The sequence below is a fragment of the Panthera uncia genome, chromosome B1 (assembly GCF_023721935.1).
Source record: "Panthera uncia isolate 11264 chromosome B1, Puncia_PCG_1.0, whole genome shotgun sequence".
Classification (NCBI taxonomy): Eukaryota; Metazoa; Chordata; class Mammalia; order Carnivora; family Felidae; genus Panthera; species Panthera uncia.
This window is the reverse complement of record NC_064811.1, coordinates 198,942,370-198,960,408: the sequence shown is the minus strand read 5'-3', so window position 1 is coordinate 198,960,408 and position 18,039 is coordinate 198,942,370. Positions and strand designations below refer to the sequence as shown.

Genomic DNA, 18,039 nt, shown 5'->3' with positions numbered 1-18,039 from the left:
ATAGTCGTGTGTGGAGAGGGAAGGACCAGATAGCACGAGAGCTTGGCCCGTGCACACTTTTGTGCTCCCTCTGACCAGGGACTTCCCACAAGGAGCAGCAAGGCAGGCGTGTGCGTAGAAGAGGCTTTTTGAACCCTGTTGATCCAGGACCCACACACCTTTATTGCCCAGGGGCCGGTAGGGCCTTCCGGGTTGTAGGGCGCTTTCCGGGCTCCGCGCCAGGCCAGGCCACCCGGCACCGGCTGTGGCGTGGCTCAAGGCTGCCAGGACACAGGCATCTGCAGCTGGACGTGCAGCGGGGGAGCCCCGTGTGACTCCCACGCTATCTGCAGAGGGGGCGGGTGGGCGCTGGACAGCGGGAGTGCACGTAGCAGCCAGAAATTCTGGAATCTCAGGGCGCCTGGGTGGCTCTGTCGATTGTCTGACTTCAGCTCCGGTCACGATCTCACGGTCGGTGAGTTCAAGCCCCACGTCGGGCTCTCTGCTGTCAGCACAGAGCCTGCTTCAGATCCTCTGTCCTCCCCCGCTCTGTGCCCCCCCCCTTGTTCCCTCTCCCCCTGTGTCCCAAAAATAAGTAAAAGATTCTTTAAAAATAATAAAAAACTGGGGTGCCTGGGTGATTCCAGTTTGGGCCCAGGTCACGATTCACAGTTCGTGAGTTTAGGCCCCGCGTCAGGCTCTGTGTTGATATCTCAGAGCCCGGAGCCTGCTTCGGATTCTGTGTCTCCCTCTCTCTCTTCCCCTCCCCTGCTCACACTCTGTGTCTCTCTCTCTCTCTGTCTCGAAAAACGAATAAACATTAAAAACATTTTTTTTAATAAAAAAAATAACAACCTTAAAAAAGAAATCCTGGAATCTCGAGAAATGGGAAGATCTGGCCACAGCAGCCTGGACTCACCTGCCGCAGGTGTCGGAGGCAGGAGCCAGCTGTGCCCTCCAGCGTGGCCTGTGGGGAGGTGAAATACCATCGATTATCGCCTGTCACTGCACCCTGTGCTTTGGCATAGACACACTTCTCTGTGCACAGGCTGTGCTCTTCAGAACGGCCTTGGCCGAGGGGTGGGGGGAGGGAAGGACAGTGGGCCAGCGAGCGTCTTCTCTGTGGAAGGAAGACGGCCCCGACCCTTCTCATGTGTGTTCCCAGGCCCTGTAGGCCGGGAGGCCGAGCCCCCGCCCCCTTCCTCTCTCCTCAGACCCCGGGGTCTCCCTGCAGCCGGCAACCATTGCCCTGTGCTGGGTGCTGTGCCGAGTCACCTGCAGCTTCTCACCGTCCCTGCGCGAACGACCCTGTGCTGGCAGTCCTATTTACGCCAGGCACCTGATTCCCTAGGCTGCCTTCTTGCTGGTAGGTGACGGGCTGGGACGCAGCCTTCCCCGTACTGGGGCTCACTCCTCTGGTGTCAGAGCCGAGGCTCGTCGACGTGCGGTCCGCTCAGAGCGTAGGACAGCCCCTGATGGAGCCCCGTCCCGTGTTCACGCTGTCCTTGTGTGTATCCGTCCACGGCTGACTGCACGTCCCCGCGGTGCCTGGCGTGGGCCAGCCGCTCAGCCACAGGGAGCCAGGGAGGGGACAAAGCCCGATGTGGACAAGAAGGGCTCACCAGCTTGTGGGACGGGTCGTGGCGGATCTTTGTGGGAAAGGCAGGGTTGGGAGGTAGCTCGGAGGTACCTGGCAAGGCCGGTGGCCATAGGGGACATTCTTGGTGGGGAACCCGTCATGAAAGCTGGCTCAGCTGTGAGAGGGTCTCCTGCTTCCCGGAGCCCGTGGAGGCCCCGGGGGTGGCACCCGTCAGGGTCCCCGAGCCTTCTCTCTGCCTCGTGGGTGTTGGTTTCAGTGTGTCTGTGTCAGCTTGCTTCATGGCACACGGAAATCATGTTAAATCTAAGTGTTTTGCAAGGCGAAAAACTTTCCCTTATTCCATCATGTGAGCCCTCGAGCAGATAAAAACCTTCGCTATTCCATTGAGCCCTCGAACAGACAACAGCAAAACGGAGAAAGCTGCGTCATCCTCCCTTCATGTGGTCAGATGTCAGGATGGCCCTGACCTACAGGTCACCGTCACGTGTCCTGGGGACTTCTGGGTCCCTTCCTGACCCCGTAGCCTCCCGTTCCCAGTGAGGCAGGGACGCGGCACTGTTAGAACTGCTTTCAGATGCACGTGACCCCCCAGCCTCCCAGGAGGAGGTTGCAGGGGTGAGTGGGGCCGGCCCCCAGTCGGAGGGCCGCCCCTGGTGTCGGGGATCCGAACACCTCCGTCCTCAGGGCTCCTGAACCGGTGCCCGCTGCGCGCTCACCCTGCTCTGTCCCTGCCACACCCAACTCCTGGAGCTCCTGTGCTGGCAGGAGGGGTGCGGCTGTGCACATGGAGGGGGCACATGCGGGCCGATGCCTGCCGCCCGCAGACTGGTTTCTAACAGTGAGGGTGCCGCCCACCTAAGAGTGAGTACACGGTAAGGGTCCCTAGACTCTGGTGAATCACCTCACCTCTGTCTTTGCTCAATCTGTTTTGCTCTAATGGGAAAGCTTGCCGGTTCAGTATTTCTCCTTTTAAATAAGTCTCCCCTTTGTCAAGAACTAAAACACACGGTGATATGTGCTGTCTTTTCAGCTTGACTAGAATACAGCGATGGGAGGAATTGGGGAATCTGTTTTCTTCCTCCTACTGACTCAGAACACAGAATGTTCTGGAACCGACTCCCAGGTATCCAGGGTCTGGTAGCCTTCCATTCGCGTTGCCCGAGTGCCAGCGTGGAGGTGAAAGACGCCGCTGCATTCCTTCTGAGGACAGCGCGGAGCCCCGAGCACAGGCACCTGGCCTCGTGGAGACACCATCGGAGGGAGCCTCACCTCTGCCCTGGGAGCCCCGCCAGGGGAGTGCAGGCCTCTGCTCACTGTGTAGCTCTTCGCGTTAGTGCCGTGCTGTTTTGTACCGGGTGGTGTTCACTCCGTGCCGTGGAAGCCTTCATGTTGTGGAGCGTGTCTGCATGAAGCCCGAACCCCCAATGCGATGGCATTTGGAGGTGACTGGGGCAGAGCCTCCGTGATGGGAGTAGGACGCTTATTGAAGAGTCAAGAGACCAGCCTCCCTCGGGACCCTCCCGGGTGCCACCCAAGTCCGCCGCCCGTCCGAGGAGCGCAAGAGAGACCAAGGACAGAGGCAGGCCACTCGGGCTCCCTCCAGCCAGGTCTTAAGTTTCTATCGAGAGGGGCCTTAAGTGGGTCTGGTCACGTATGCCTACCGTACAGCTGTTACCACACCGCGTTGTTCTCTCAGGCTGTGTCCCTGGAGCAGGAGGGAAGCAGAACCCACATCCAAGGGCAAGGGTGGGGGCGAGGAGCCTCCGAGCGCCCAGCCCACAGGTCACCCGGCAGTGGTTACGTCTTTCCTTAGACCTTCCGACACCCTCCCCCGCTCTCCTCAGGTGAGGGTACAGGGGAAGACAGGCAGTGGTCCCAGCAGGCACGGAGTCTGCCAGCACTGTGACCTTGGACTGCAGCCTCCTGGTCCCCAGTGATCGGTCACAGCAGCCAGAGCTGACCTAGACGCTTGGGCCTCCCGTCAACATTAGTGGTTCGTGTCTGCAGCCCCGAAGCAGCCGAGAGACGTAAAAAATTAAGCCAGAGTTAGAGTCCTCAGTTATTCCGTGTCAACGCCTTCAATCTCAGAATTGCCTGCTGACCCATAACATGGAAAACGTTTACAGCACCTTGTAACTTTCTCAGTATTTACCTTGCCCACTTGCAAAAATCTATAAAAAGCAAAACCAGCATCGTCAGATGGCACATTTCAGCCACAGTTTCACTTGTTTATATTAAGACAACCCTCGGTTCTTGCCCAAGAAATTCCTGAGCCCGTTTGGTCCACCCCAGAGATTTTATTTCCATGCCGAGCAAACCCAGAGTGCGCAACGTTGGGGCCAGGGGCGCTTTGTGTGTAGATAGCCAAGGTTAGAAAGTTGGAGGCCCACCACGCTAGGACCCCCATTTTACGTCTTCTGGTGATTGCTTGAGTATGTCAGATCTAAAACATGGAGTCACTTAAAAAAAATAAAGCTCGGAAACATACCTCACTCATCAAAAGCGATTTTCTACATTCTGATTTCAGAGTCCGTCATGGAGACTGTGGGTTGTCCCCGTCCCCGTGAACCTCAGTCTGGGCATTTCCTTCCCAGGTGAACACGAGCCCCAAGAGCAGAGGCCCTTCGCCCCTTTCCTGCCTCCTACTGGCCTCAAGTGCAGTCATGATCCCACAGGTGCACCTGCCCTTGTCACAGAGGGGACAGGCACGCGGACCAGGGAGGGTGGGACATACAGCCCTGTGGCCTCTCGCTGCTGTACGGCCTCGGGCCACCTGCGTCCGGATCACATGTCAGGTGAGACAGACACGCTGTGTCAGCCCCAGAGCTGCCGTCCCGATAGAGCGGGTCAGCCAGGGGACACTGCTCATGCGTTAACCTTCAGAGTGTCCATACCCGTGTGTCTGGACTTCATCTGGGGCTCAAGTGAACAGGTGTAATCAGCCCTCACGGGAAGACATTTCCAGTGTGAGACTGTAGACCTTTCTCAAAATCATCCCTGTTGACAGGAGGAGAGACGGCAGGCGCCCTGGGCCTGAGCCCCTCGTCCCGACGCCACAGCCCCAGAAAGAAGGTTTTTTGTTTCACGTGTGTTACTCAGTTCATGTTTATTTTTAACTTTCTAATTCGAACGAATTTCAGACTTGCAGAAAAGTTGGGGAAACAGTGTGTGCTGTCCCTCCTCTCTGCCTCACCACACACCCCTCGGCCCCACGCTGCAGGGTGCGATATTCCTCAGAATAGGGGTCTGGTCTGAAGTGACCTCCGTAGAGGCCCCAGGACGCTCAGCACAGTGAACGCATTTTAGGGATCTGCCGTTCGCATCCTGGCCTTGCCAGCTGCCCCCACATGCCCTCTCCTGCCACCACTCCTGGCTGGGGACACGGCCGGGGACACGGCTCTGCTGGCCGCTCGGCCTGCTCCCGTCCTTAACGACATTGGTATTTGTGAGGACCGGCAGGCATTTATGTTAGAGGACATGCCTCTGTGCGGGTTGGTCTGATGTCAGGATTGGACCAGACCTTTCTGGCTGGAAAACACATACGTGTTGCCGTCCTTCTGGCGTATCGGGTCCGGAGGCACCGGTCGGCCCCTTGTTGGTAGCGTTAACTTTGGTCACCCGATCACGGTGTTGTCTGGGCTGTGCCACACACGTTGTATCTCGCCCTCCTTGTCTCAGGTGACATGCGGGGATGGGTCGGGACCGTGTGTGTCCTGTATCTCCATGGCACCGCCTCTCGCTCTGGCTTTACCGTCCACTGATGCCAATGCGATGCTTGCTCTCCCGAGTCCACTTTTACCGTGATGGTTGCAGACTGTTAATCTCCTGACACCATTGTTCCTTCTGTAGTCGTTTGCCAGAAATCCATCTCGAAGAAGAGACTAACCTTCCCATCTTGTGTTCATGATCAACATGGGCTCATGATCAACATGGCTTCTTTGTGCTATGAGTTTATTCACAGTAATTTACAATGCACTGTTCTCCGTGTACATTCTGATGCTCAGATCGCCCCAGATTGTGAGGGGGAGCCCCTCGCACTGGTCCCAGGGTCCTTTCCTTTGCCCCATCATTGCTTTTGAGTGTGTCCTTATTTTCTGTTGCAACAGGATGTCCCTTCTCCGTATCGTCCCTGTATTGGATTCAGCCATCTCTCCAAGGACCCTGGTTTTCTTCACTGGGGTTGGTACTTAGAAATCAAGATGTGATGGGGCGCCTCGGGGGCTCGGTCAGTTAAGCGTCTGACTTTAGCTCAGGTCATGATCTCATGGTTCATGGGTTTGAGCCCTGCGTCGGGCTCTGTGGTGACAGCTCAGAGCCTATTTGGGATTCTCTCTCTCTCTATCCCTCCCCCATTTGCACATACGCACACACTCTCTCTCAAAATAAATACGTAAGCAAATAAAATCTTAAGGCGTACAGTTTGGTGGGTTTTGGGATTCACAGGGCTGTGAAGCCATCACCACAGTCCACTTACAACACTGTCATCACCCAGAAGAGACCGCACTCATCAGTAGGCACCCTGTGTCCCCGGGATGTTGTTTACCTGTACATCTACCCATGCACCAATATCACAGTGTCTTCGTTACTGTAGCTTTTCAGTATGTTGTACAATTGGCAATGTTTCTACATATGACCTAGGAATGTCTCCACTTAGGTGTTTTTCAGAGGTAGGCACATGCATATGTTTTCTTATTGTCCCTTCTTTCCTACTGCACAGACACTTACTCTTTTCCTGGATGCATTACATCCAGAAAGCCCCGCATCACTTCTCCACACGACCTACATGTTAATTATCCTTCGTTCTGTCATCACCCATGCTCGGGCCTTAGATAGTTTCCGGTGTGCTGGCAATGATAGACGACGTGTCAATGAAGAACCACGGGCATGCATGTTGTTGTATCGTGAGAGGTGTTAGGTGAGCTGGCCTCTGACCGTTCGGTAGAGCTCTCTCGTGAAGCCATCTTGGTGCTTTTTTGGGGGGTAGCTCCCTGATGAATATCTGAGTTTCTTCTATGGAATTGGTCCCTTTAAGCCTTGTAGCTCTTTCGGGGTTGATTTTGGTAAATTTTTTTTCCAGAAAAGTATTCATTTCATCTAAGCTTCCAACTTCATTTGCATAGAGGTCTCGGCAAGTTTCTTAAGTGACTCAAAGGAGAAAACTCGAGTTCAAATTTTAAGAGGGCTTTGGGGGTAACTGTGGCTGTGCATATAACCCCATGGTGACCATCTTCCTTCTTGTCTCCCATGGTCCCCGTGTACCAAGGAGTTCTGATAAATGAAATCATGCTTAAAATGTAAAATGTAGGGGCGCCTGGGTGGCGTGGTCCATTAAGCGCCCAACTCCTGGTTTCGGCTCAGGTCAAGATCTCACGGTTCATGAATTCAAGCCCCACATCGGGCTCTGTGCTGAGTGTGGAGCCTGCCTGGGATTCACTCTCTCTCTCTCTCTCTCTCTCTCTCTCTCTGCTCCTCCCCCACTCTTGCTCTCTCAAAATAAATACATAAACCTTAAAAAAAAAAAAAAAGAAAAGAAAAAAAGCAAGTCCACGCCGCAGCCAGCACCCTCCTCAGCCCTGGGCATCAGTATCCCGCGCCCTGCTCCCCCCACAAGCCTCTGCCCCAGTGGAGGGTCCTCCCGTGCCACAGGCCAGGTTGCCCTCTGCGCCCTGGGGGCTCCTTCCGCAGAGGCCCCGTCAACATTGCCTTCCCCTGGGCCAGGTCGCTCAGGGAGCCGGCCCTCCCTGTTCAGGTTTGCAGAGTCTGCCCTCTGGCCTGACGGTCGCTTGCCCTGCCCGCTGACTTCCCAGGGCCCCGGGGACACCAGGGGCCCGTGTAAGGCCGTCAGCCCGCCCGCAGATGAATCAGGAGCCGGCTGCTCCGACCTCGAGGGACCCTGGTGCTGGTGCTCACAGGTGCTGTCCGCTGTTCCTCCTTTCAGAACAGTAGTGGCCCCGTGCTGTGGTGGCCCAGACTGCAGTGTAAGATCTACTTTCCCGTCCTGCCAATCACAGGGGCAGCCCGTGCCCAGAACTACCCAGGATGTGAAAACAGCAGGTATAGCGTCCCGTGAGCTTTAGATGTCATCACACTCGAGTACTGGGGAGTGGGGGAGGGGTCCTCGTTCAGTATCGGGCCTCACCTCTGTAATGTCTGCACATCCTTCCCAATCGCCAGGCATCACAGATGACTCAATTATGCCAATGTTAGGGCTGCCCCGTTTTCTCAGAGCTTGGAAAACAGTAGAAACCACAGGCATACATATTTCAATATGAAATCCACAGCTTTCTTCAAAAGTGTACAATTAGGGAAAGGGAGTCCCGCGTCTCAGATGCTCACCATCCAGTTAATCCCACGAATGCTTTCTTTAATATGGAAAGCCCGGGGATGAACGTGACCCTCTGTTCCTAGATTACAAGCCTGTCAGGCGTCAGCGGAGGCCTGGGTGTGGGTCTCGCTGGCTGCATGGCCCCGGGCCTTGGACTTACTGAGGCTTCTCCTCTTCGTGTGTAAACAACGGTGATTCTAATAGTGACATCGGTTTTCTTTTTCCCCCCTCAGGCAAATTATTTAACCTCCCCAAGCCCTGGTTTCCTTTCCCATTAAACAGGGACAATAAGGACAATAATTGTGACCTAATAGTGAATTTTTACAAAGCAAATGCTCTCTTGTAAGCAGCATCCGAATCAGGAAAGGGAACGGCGGTCCTAGCATTGCGGCCATGGTGTAGAAACTCTGTGGCCTCTGCCCTCCGCACCCAGCAGAGAGCACGCCCCGTAGGACACCTGCGTGTTCCAGCAGGGACAGACAGACAAAGGAGGAGGCTCAGCGAAGGGTGGGTGGCAGGTGTCAGGGAGAGGCCCTCAGGCCGGGTGATGTCAGGTGCAGGTCGTGGGTTCACTGTGCCCCCTGGGACTGCCCTCTGTATGCTCTGCTGCACCAGCAGGCTTCACCCTGCTCCTCACTTGGCCTGTATCTGCACGGTCCCCTGCCCCGTCCGGGTCACTGTCTCCTCGCCGTCCAAGGAGGGGTCTGGATCCCCACATGCGGTGCCAGTGGCCTAGTCTGGTGCCCTGGGCGCCTGCGGCCTCCTCCCACCCGGGAAGGGCTGTGGACCAGAAGGAAGGGGGAGGAAGGAGGATGGCCAGCCCGAGCTGCCTCTGAGTTCTGGGCGGCGCTCGAGGACCACCTGGGAAGCCCCAGCGCGTCAGGACGCAGGTCACCCTGCTGGACTGGCCTTCCTGCCAGTGGCTTTCTGAGGACGGAGCATTCGGGGGCTCGTCGTGCGGTGATGCGTCCCATCCCGTGGAGAGTTTCTGGCAGTTCAGAATTCAAGAGGAAGGTGCTGCCACCCTTTGACTCAGAACTAGGTTCTAGAAATGAGACTGGCTACAGGAATACATCAGCCCAGACACGCTGATTGCCCGCCATGAGCGTGTGAGGTCGGAGTGTGGCCCTTGAGGATAGTGTTTTACGTCCACTCCCCTCCCCCAAATTAGCTCTTAGTTTAAGGTGACAGCCAGCACTTCAGAGAATCAGAATGTCAGGAATGAAGTGGCCTGAAAAGCCACACAACCAAAGTCACGAACGTGTTTTCAGAGGGTTTAATGGGATTCTATTAGAAAGTCACAGGAGAAAGTAATTTTACATGAGAAATTTTCCCCGGAGGCCGGAAAACAATGGCAACCCCCTCCATCTAACTTTCTGGCTTTGCTGTTTGCATTTACTTTTAAAATGGAGATTGTCTTTTGACTCTAATGAGATAATAAGACAGGGCGCCTGGGTGGCTCAGTCGGTTAAGCATCCAACTTTGGCTCAGGTCATGATCTCTTGGTTCATGGGTTCAAGCCCCATGTCGGGCTGTGTGCTGACAGCTTAGAGCCTGGAGCCTGCTTCAGGTTCCGTGTCTCCCTCTCTCTCTGCCCCTCCACCACTCATGCTTTCTGTCTGACTCAAAATAAATAAAATTTTTTGAAAACTTAAAAAAAAAAGAACATGACATTCTTACTATATTCTAAAAGTGCAGCTCTAACCTTTCATCATCTCTTGTGGAGGAGGTCCGTATAGAGCAAAAAGAGAAAACGCATTTCATTATTGCATATGCAAATCTGAATGGATATATTATTTATGTATTATATGAAATATTATATATATAACAGGTGTACCCATCTGTGGGTTGGCCTTGGCAAGATGACTTTGAATTCATTGGGAAACTTTTCTGAAATACCTTGAATTCACCTTTACTGTTGCCTGTTTTATATTTTTTTGTCAGGCAACTGACACTTTCTTTTTACTTAATTTTACATTTCTTTCCAAACACCACACAAATGAGCTTTAAAAGTCGCCTCTGGGGGGCGCCTGGGTGGCTCAGTGGGTTAAGAGTCCAACTCTCGATTTGGACTGAGGTCATGTGATCTCACGTTTCATGGGATGGAGCCCCCTGTCGGGCTCCGTGCTGACAGTGTGGAGCCTGCTTGGGATTCTCTCTTTCTGCCCTTCCCCCACACTCTCTCCCTCTCTCAAAATAAACTTAAAAAAATAAATAAATAAAATCGGTTGAGCGGATCTGTGTTCTCTGGCTCTGGGACTCTGTCAGAACATGAGGCAAGGCTGTGGTTAGCTTGCAAATGAAAGTAATGTCCCAGTCGGGAGAAGGTTGGGATCAGAGTGGGAGCCGATGCGTCTGTGCTGCCTGCCACCAACGTTCTAATTTCTTATCTGGTTACATTTGCATTCGATTTACGATTCATGAATTTTCTATATATTGTATTTCACAACACTATGTCAGTGTTTAAAACTAGAAGAGGCAGGAAAGGTACGGTGTGATTTCCTTGGAAATTTTTTCAAGAGATCTTGGGGCCAGTAGGAAAAGCTTTTATGATGACTGTTTCTGAGTAGCATAAAAGTACCATGTGCCGGATCATGCAGTACCTGGACGTGTCTAGACAGGGGCTTCTGGTTATTTAGTTTCCTTTCATGAGGTGGATCCCCTCCCTTCCCGTGAGCGGGCCGTCGTACCCAGAGACTGGTGTTTCTATGCACTGATGATGTTTACGTGTCTGAAACGGGCAAGTTTAAAACCACAAAAATCACAGTCTTAAAAGACAAATTTGATTCCAGGCCTGAAAGATAATTCACTGTTGAATCTCATTCTTCATCGGGCTGCCCCACCCACTCCCCCGCTCCGTCGTGCTGCACGGCCCAGGGAGGAACGGGGTTCCAGCACTCCAGCAGCCCTGCTGGGTCCTGTTCCGAGCAGACTAGTCCTTTTAGCGGCATGTAGGGGACTCCACAGGACTAAGACGAGTTTCCAGCGACTTGCAAGTCCTAGGGCAGTTCCCGTAAAACAGCGTTAGGACTGGAGGCAGATGCCCACAGGTGTGGGAGAGGCGGCCACCTGCACTTTGCTCCCCTGGGTATCCGCTGGGAGGGCCCGAGCATTCACCGCAGGCTTCCATCACGTGCATCAGCCACTGCAGACAATATGAGAATATTCCCGCCTGGCTGCTCCGGGCCCAAGCTCCCCATGCTCTTCCCAGACATCACGCAGGCTCTTTGTAGAGTTCTCCCTTGTAAACTCCCAAGCTGTGATGTGCATATTAGTAGTCCCGTTTTCCAGACGTTTAGACCGGAGCTCAGACTGTGTAAGTCACGCAGGATTTCAAAGTCTCAGAAACCAAAGTAGCGTCCCCAAATGGATTCCAAATCCCTTGTTTAGTCTATCCTTTGGTACTATTTCCTTCTTATTTCTGGTCTTCTTGATCCGGAAGCATAGCAAAGATCAGAATTTTCTGGTGTGGCAAACTGGAACTAATTCAGCCGGCTTGTTTTGTTAAACCGTGGCCATTAAGGTAATTATCTCAGTGGAAGTCCTTTGAGTAGGGTCCTGAAAGAACCCTAGGAATACACCCACAATATTTTTCTGCATTAAAACCACTAGAAGGAACTGTCTTTTTTGATTCAGACTCTAGTATCTTCAGTCTGCTGTAAGATCTGAAATAGTATTTAAAAATAGATCAGCCAATTCCACCAGCAAATGCTAACAGCAAACTTTGCTAAAAGATAACCTCAAACTATTATTTACATCACAGTCTCTGTGTGTTAGGACCATGATTTACATTAGTCAAAACTGTCAGCGAATGAACTTACACAGAGCAGCCAAGCTGTAGGGGCACTTAATGTTTCAATTAATTACGACAATTAGCTGCTTGGTTTTATTCTCTAAGCCAAGTGAGTGGGGCCAGAGATCTCTGAGACGTCTGGCAGCTGTAAAATCCCGACCTTAAATCGCTTCTGGGGTTCAGAGATTTGGGCAGGAGAGGGGAGGAGCCCACGTCTTGGACAAACAAGAACAAGCGTGCTACCTGTGAGGCCCGTGTACCAGGGAACATCCTCCAGCCGTGAGTTCGGTTTCTTCGTAGTCTGGTTAAAGACACCTGGGTCCCCAGTCCCTCCCTTCAGTGGTCACGGTAACAATAGTGCGTTTCTTTGTAAATCATGAAACAGGCGCCGCTGGTTAACAAGTCCAACAGCACGGGTTGACCTTCCCGTCCAGGCTGGACGCTCCCCTGCGGAACCCAGCGTGCGCCGGTTTTCCACCACAGATGGACTCAAAGTCTGCGAAGGCTGGAAAGCCTAGGACGCGCTCCGCATTGGGGGGCGGAAGCAGAAGGCGCACTTGTGTCTCTCAGAGCACTACTCCTTGCCTCTAAAAATTGGCTGGGAAACCTGTGAACTCGCTGCATTTCCTAAGGCCCAAGCCCTGGCGGGTCTGAGAGCAGCTGACCTCCTGAGGGGCCAGGACCGGCCTGCAGGCTGGACCAGTACCGGAAGGAAGGGGTGGTGCTCTGGGGGGTGGTCTGTGGCCCAGGGGCCCTGCCCAGGCACAGCCCAAGGGTCCTCAAGAAGGACAGGTGTCTGTATGGGGGGGGGGGGGGTCCTGCCCCCGCCCACGCGTGCACAGCCCAAGGGTCCTCGTGAAGGGCCAGGTGATTTGAGGGGTCCTGCCCACGACCCGGCCCACGCGTGCACTGTCTTTGGGTGCTTGGGGAAGGACAGGTGTGTGGGGCGGGGTGAGGGTAAGTGAGGAGGGGGGGCGTCCTGCCCCCGCGTGCACAGCCCAAGGGTCCTCAGGAAGGGCCAGTGTCCCTGGGGGGGTGGCGTCCCGTTCTTGGCCCCCGCCTGGGCTTGCGCAGCACAAGGATCCTCAGGAAAGACAGGTGTGGTTTCGGGGGAGCCTAGGCGCGTCCCCCCACCTCCGGCTCACGCGTGCGCAGCCGGCAGGTCGTTGGGCTGGTAGTCGCGGGCAGAGCCGGCCGCCACTGGGCGGTGCCGAGGCGGGGGCGGGGCGCGGCGAGAGCGGTCAGCCAATGGGTACCCGGCCCCGGCTGGGCCGGCCAATCGCGGCGTGGAGGTGGTCCCGCCCTGGGGGCGGGGCCGGGGCGCGCAATTAGCTCGCCGAGGCTGGGCAGTGGGAGAGGCTCTCAGACCGACGGCAAGTTCTGGCACCTGCCAGGTGAGTGCGGCTCAGGGCCAGGAAAGGGGGGGATACTGGGGCGGGGGTCCTGGGGCGGGGACATGAATGCGGGCCCGGGGTGGGGAGGCTGGGGTCCCCAGGCGGAGGGGGCGGGGTCCGAGTTTGGTGGCCAGTGCGGGCTGGGGGCGCGGGCGGGGTACCTGGGGAGAGGGATGCTGTGGCTCCAGGGGAGAGGCGGCGTGCTGACTGCGGGCCAGGATGGGAGGCCGGGGTCCTTGGAGGGCGGGCCCCCAGAACTCCCACCGATCCGTGAACTCCGGGCGGCCCCCCCCCCCCCCCCCCCGAAGATTTGCAGGACGGGGCGTGTAGAGCTCCAGGTGTCGCTTGTTCCCCAGGAACGGCGCAGTTAGAGGACCTCACGCAGGCCCCCACTGGAGCGAAGTGCTGTTTTCCCCTGGCACAGACAACCCAGGAAAAGGACCACAGGCAGCCCCCCAACTTTAGAGGGGTGTCCCCTACGCTCTTGGGCACCCACAGTGCAGGTGATGCACCGTGACCAGCACCCCATCCCGCCCCTGTCCCCTGGCTACAGACAGTGCAGGTATAGGACCGTGAACAGCAACCCCCCCCCCCCAATTGAGCAGGGTGGCCGGGGACAGTGGTAAGGGTTGTCAGGATTGTGCAGGAGGGGCCTCCAGGTGAGGGCCTGGAGGCCTGAGTCACCCAGACCCCGCTCAAGCCACGTGCCGTTGATGCGTTGAAGTGTTTGGAACAACAATTTCTCCTTTCTTATAAAGACGAAGTCATTGATCTGCTTTAGGATGAAGATAATTACTACCTGAAAACGTACGTGTTTCCCCTTCTCCCGGAGTATCACTGCTCCGGAAACTGAACTCTTTATCGTGTAGATTAGTTCTGAGTTTCTGAGATTTTGTCCTACTCTTTGTGTACCGCAGGAAGTTAGCTGTCTTCTGGCCTGGAAGCCTGAAGTCTTGTGCAGAGCTCCTGTGCAGGCAGAGTGTGCTGCCCCCTGGCCCTCAGGACCAGGTACTGCAGGGGTGCGCCCTATGCTGGCTTCACCATCAGCCACTTGTGGCTGAGCTGTGACTTCTGTGGGTGTGTTTGCGGGTGGGGCCGCCCCCGCCCCCAACTTGAGCAGGAGCTGTTTTTGAGGGCTGTCTACCGGGCATGAGGTCTGTGTGTGCAAGAGAACAATGTGCAGGGTGAGGAGATGGTGTGAGAACATGCACCTGCCTGCATGCGGCCTGGCGGGGCTGGTTGGTTGAGCATCTGACTCTTGATTTCAGCAGGTCAGGATCTCACCGCTCCTGGGATCGAGCCCTGAGTCGGGCTCTGCACAGACAGCTTGGAGCCTGCTTGGGATTCTGTCTCTCTCCCTCTGCCCCTCCCCTTCTTTTAAAAAAAAAAAAATTTTTTTAACGTTTATTTTTGAGACAGAGACAGAGCATGAACGGGGGAGGGTCAGAGAGAGAGGGAGACACAGAATCGGAAACAAGCTCCAGGCTCTGAGCTGTCAGCAAAGAGCCTGACGCAGAGCTCGAACTCACGAACTGTGAGATCATGACCTGAGCTGAAGTTGTACGCCTAACCCACTGAGCCACCCAGGCGCCCCTGCCCCTCCCCTTCTTGAGCGCTCTCTCTCTCTCTTAAAAAAACCAAAACAAGGCCTCCTCGGTGGGTCAGTGGGCTAAGCGTCTGACTTCAGCCCAGGTCATGATTTTGTGGTTCGTGAGTTTGAGCCCCGTGTTGGGCTCTGCTGACAGCCCAGAGCCTGGAGCCTGCTTCAGATTTTGTGTCTCCCTCCCTCTCCCTGTGCCCTTTTTCCATTCACACTCTGTCTCTGTCTCTCAAAAATAAACATTGAAAAAAAATTGTTTTAAAAAGCGTGAAATGCAGTTAAAGCAGTAATTCCAGGGATGTGTGTACCTTTATGTGCTTTAACTAGAAAGAAAGTGGGGGGGGCAAGATTATTGGCTCTACAACGTCAGCTAATTAGAAATAGAATGACAGAACATCCCAAAAGTAAAGAGAAGAGAGAAAAGAAAAATGAGAGGGTGGAAATTAATAAAGTGAAAAATAATAACACCACAGAGACGGAACACAAAGAGACTAAAAAAATGAAAGTCCCTGGCAAAACTGATCAAAGGAAAAGTGAGAGAGAGGTGGGCCAGGGAGCCAGGGAGAAGGCATAAATAAATAATCTCAGACATTGTGGTAGCACAGTTAGGGTCTCCCGAAGTGTCCATGTCCTAATCCCCAGAGCTAGGGACTCCGTGACGTCACACGGCAATAGGGACTTTGCAGATGTGATTAAGGCAAGGACCTTGAGATGGAGATGTTATCCTGGCCCGAAGTATTCTCCAGTGTCCTTGGTCTTGGCCGATGGAGGAGAAGTGTTTGGAGTTAGGCGGCGTGACGGGGACCCTGCTCACTGCCGTTGGCTCTGAGGCTGGAGGGAGGGCGTCGGGCCGGGGAATGCGGATGACCTCTAAAGCTGCACACAGCGAGGGGCAGATCTTGTCCCCGGAGTCCCCGGGAAGGGACACAGCCCTCCACCATCTTGATCGTGTCTCTGCGAGAGCCGTATTGCACTCTGACCCACAGAGGTATAAGGCACTACATCTGTGTTGTTTCAGACTCACTGTGTGATCCTGTATCACAGGAGCAGTGGAAGACCAACGCGGGCGTGACGAGCGGGGCTAAGCCTGTGCGGGTGGCAGAGATTAAAACCACAACAGGACCATGTCATAAGTAGCTCTACAGTCCTAGAATCAGTGGATACATTCCTCAAAAAAAAAAAAAAAAAATCTAACTTGCCAATACCGGCTGAAGGAAATTGACAAGACCGGAAAGTCCAAATGGCATTTAAAAAGTTGAGTAAGTAAAAATTTCCGGCAAGAAAACAGAAGCTCCAGTCGGTTTTGTGGACTGGTTCTACCAAATATTCAAGGAAGAGAGAATTCAATTTTTTTTTTTTTTACATTTATTTATTTTTTGAGAGACAGAGAGAGACAGAGCACAAGCAGAGGAGGAGCAGAGAGAGAGGGAGACGCAGAATCCGAAGCAGGCTCCAGGCTCCGAGCTGTCAGCACAGAGCCCCACGCAGGGCTCGAACTCACATGACCTGAGCTGAAGTCAGATGCTTAACCCACTGAGCCACCCAGGTGCCCTGGGGAGAATTCGAATTTTAAACTGTCCCAGAGAGTGGACAGAATCCATGTATTTTATGAGGTTAGACTTGATAAGAACAGTGTGAGAAACGAAATTCCAATCTCATGAACTTAGACTTAAAAAAGTCCCTGAGACAATTAGGCAAATGAATCTAGCAATCCTTTATCCTAGGAAGCCAGGATTGTTAAAATTTAGAAGATCTATTACTTTTTTTAAAGTTTATTTATTTATTTTTGAGAGAGAGTGCATGAGCAAGGGAGGGGCAGAGAAAGGGAGGGAGAGAATCCCAATCAGGCTCTGCGCCATCAGCAGGGAGCCCCACGTGGGGCTGGAACTCATGAACCATGAGATCACGACCTGACCCCAAATCAAGAGTCAGACGCTTAACCGACTGAGCCACCCAGGTGCCCCGAAAATCTATTACTTTTGAATCCCCACTAGAAAAACCGCATGCTCGTTCAATAACTACAGGGAAGACACTTCGTAAAATTCAAACCCCATTAATAGTAAAAACTCCCGGCATGTGGGGGTGAAAGTGAACTTCCTTAATCTGCTAAAAGGCATTTACACTTGTATGAAATAGAAAGAAAAAAAAAAAAATTACCCCAGGAGGCTAAGCACAGCTGGCGGGAGTTTCTGTTGGTGCACCTGTTTGCGAAGGGATTGGGTCACCTAGTGACACTGAAGATGTGCGTGCCCTGTGAGCCAGCATCTCCGGTCCTGGGCGTCCATCCTCGGAGGGAAGGCAGACACGCACGTGAACGTCTGCGGAAGCGTGTCCAGAACGCCTGCCCCCTGGGGGTCACATAAGATGTATTCAGAACTTAATTTTTTCAAAGTAGTGAAAATGAGTGAACTGCGTGTAGGATAACAAAGAACGTCTCAGGAAAATACATGTTTGTGTACAAGACCTAGAACATGCAAATCTAAGCAGTATATGAGAGATTGAGAGAGGGCCCGAAGGACTGGTAATTAAAACAATAAACTAAAGACGGGGCGCCTGGGGGGCTCAGTTGGTTAAGCCGCCGACTTCGGCTCAGGTCATGATCTCACAGTTCGTGAGTTCGAGCCCCGCGTCAGGCTCTGTGCTGACAGCTCAGAGCCTGGAGCCTGCTTCGGATTCTGTGTCTCCCTCTCTCTCTGTCTCTCTCTCTCTCAAAAATAAAGAAACATTGGGGAAAAAAATGCCTGCTTCCTTCGTACTGCTTTCTTGCCGGCCTTATACCGAAAGCGGGCCTGCTTAGTGCCTGGAGGACTGAGCTGTTCTGCTCAAGGCAATCTCCCTTTCTCCTCCAGTATTTCGGTTCCTCAGGCCCTGTTTTCTGACAGATAATTCATAAGATAACAGATACTGTGGTTGTGGACGCATTGAGGATGTCGGCTAAGTGATTTGCCTCTCATCAGAACTTGATGGCGCTTCGAGGAAAACCCAGTCGTGGGGGGTGAGGGAGGCCAGACTGGGGATCAGTTCTGATCCCTGTGAAATCTCAGCACCAACGCGTCGGTAAACTTTGTGATGGGAAAGATACCATTTTATCCTTTCTTTCCAATATTAAATGATGTAAGAAGCACGATACTGTGTAATCCTGAGCCCGGCCATGCGATGAAAACATCTCAGTGTGTTTAAAGTGTATGACAGAGTTCAGGGGCACCTGGGTGGCTCAGTGGGTTAAGCGTCTGACTTCAGCTTGGGTCATGATCTCACGGCTCATGAGTTTGAGCCCCGTGTCAGGCTCTGTGCCGACTGCTAGGAGCCTGGATCCTGTTTCAGTTCCTTTGCCCCCCTCTCGCCCGC

At 53.7% G+C, this 18,039-nt stretch overlaps 1 long non-coding RNA gene across 1 annotated transcript; it reads left to right on the top strand.

Annotated features, from left to right (window-relative positions):
* The first annotated feature begins 13,026 nt into the window (after positions 1-13,026).
* LOC125923501 (uncharacterized) lies at positions 13,027-18,039 on the top strand. The gene is made up of 3 exons (XR_007458064.1): positions 13,027-13,091; positions 14,009-14,099; positions 15,710-18,039. It is a non-coding gene; the product is annotated as an uncharacterized LOC125923501 (long non-coding RNA).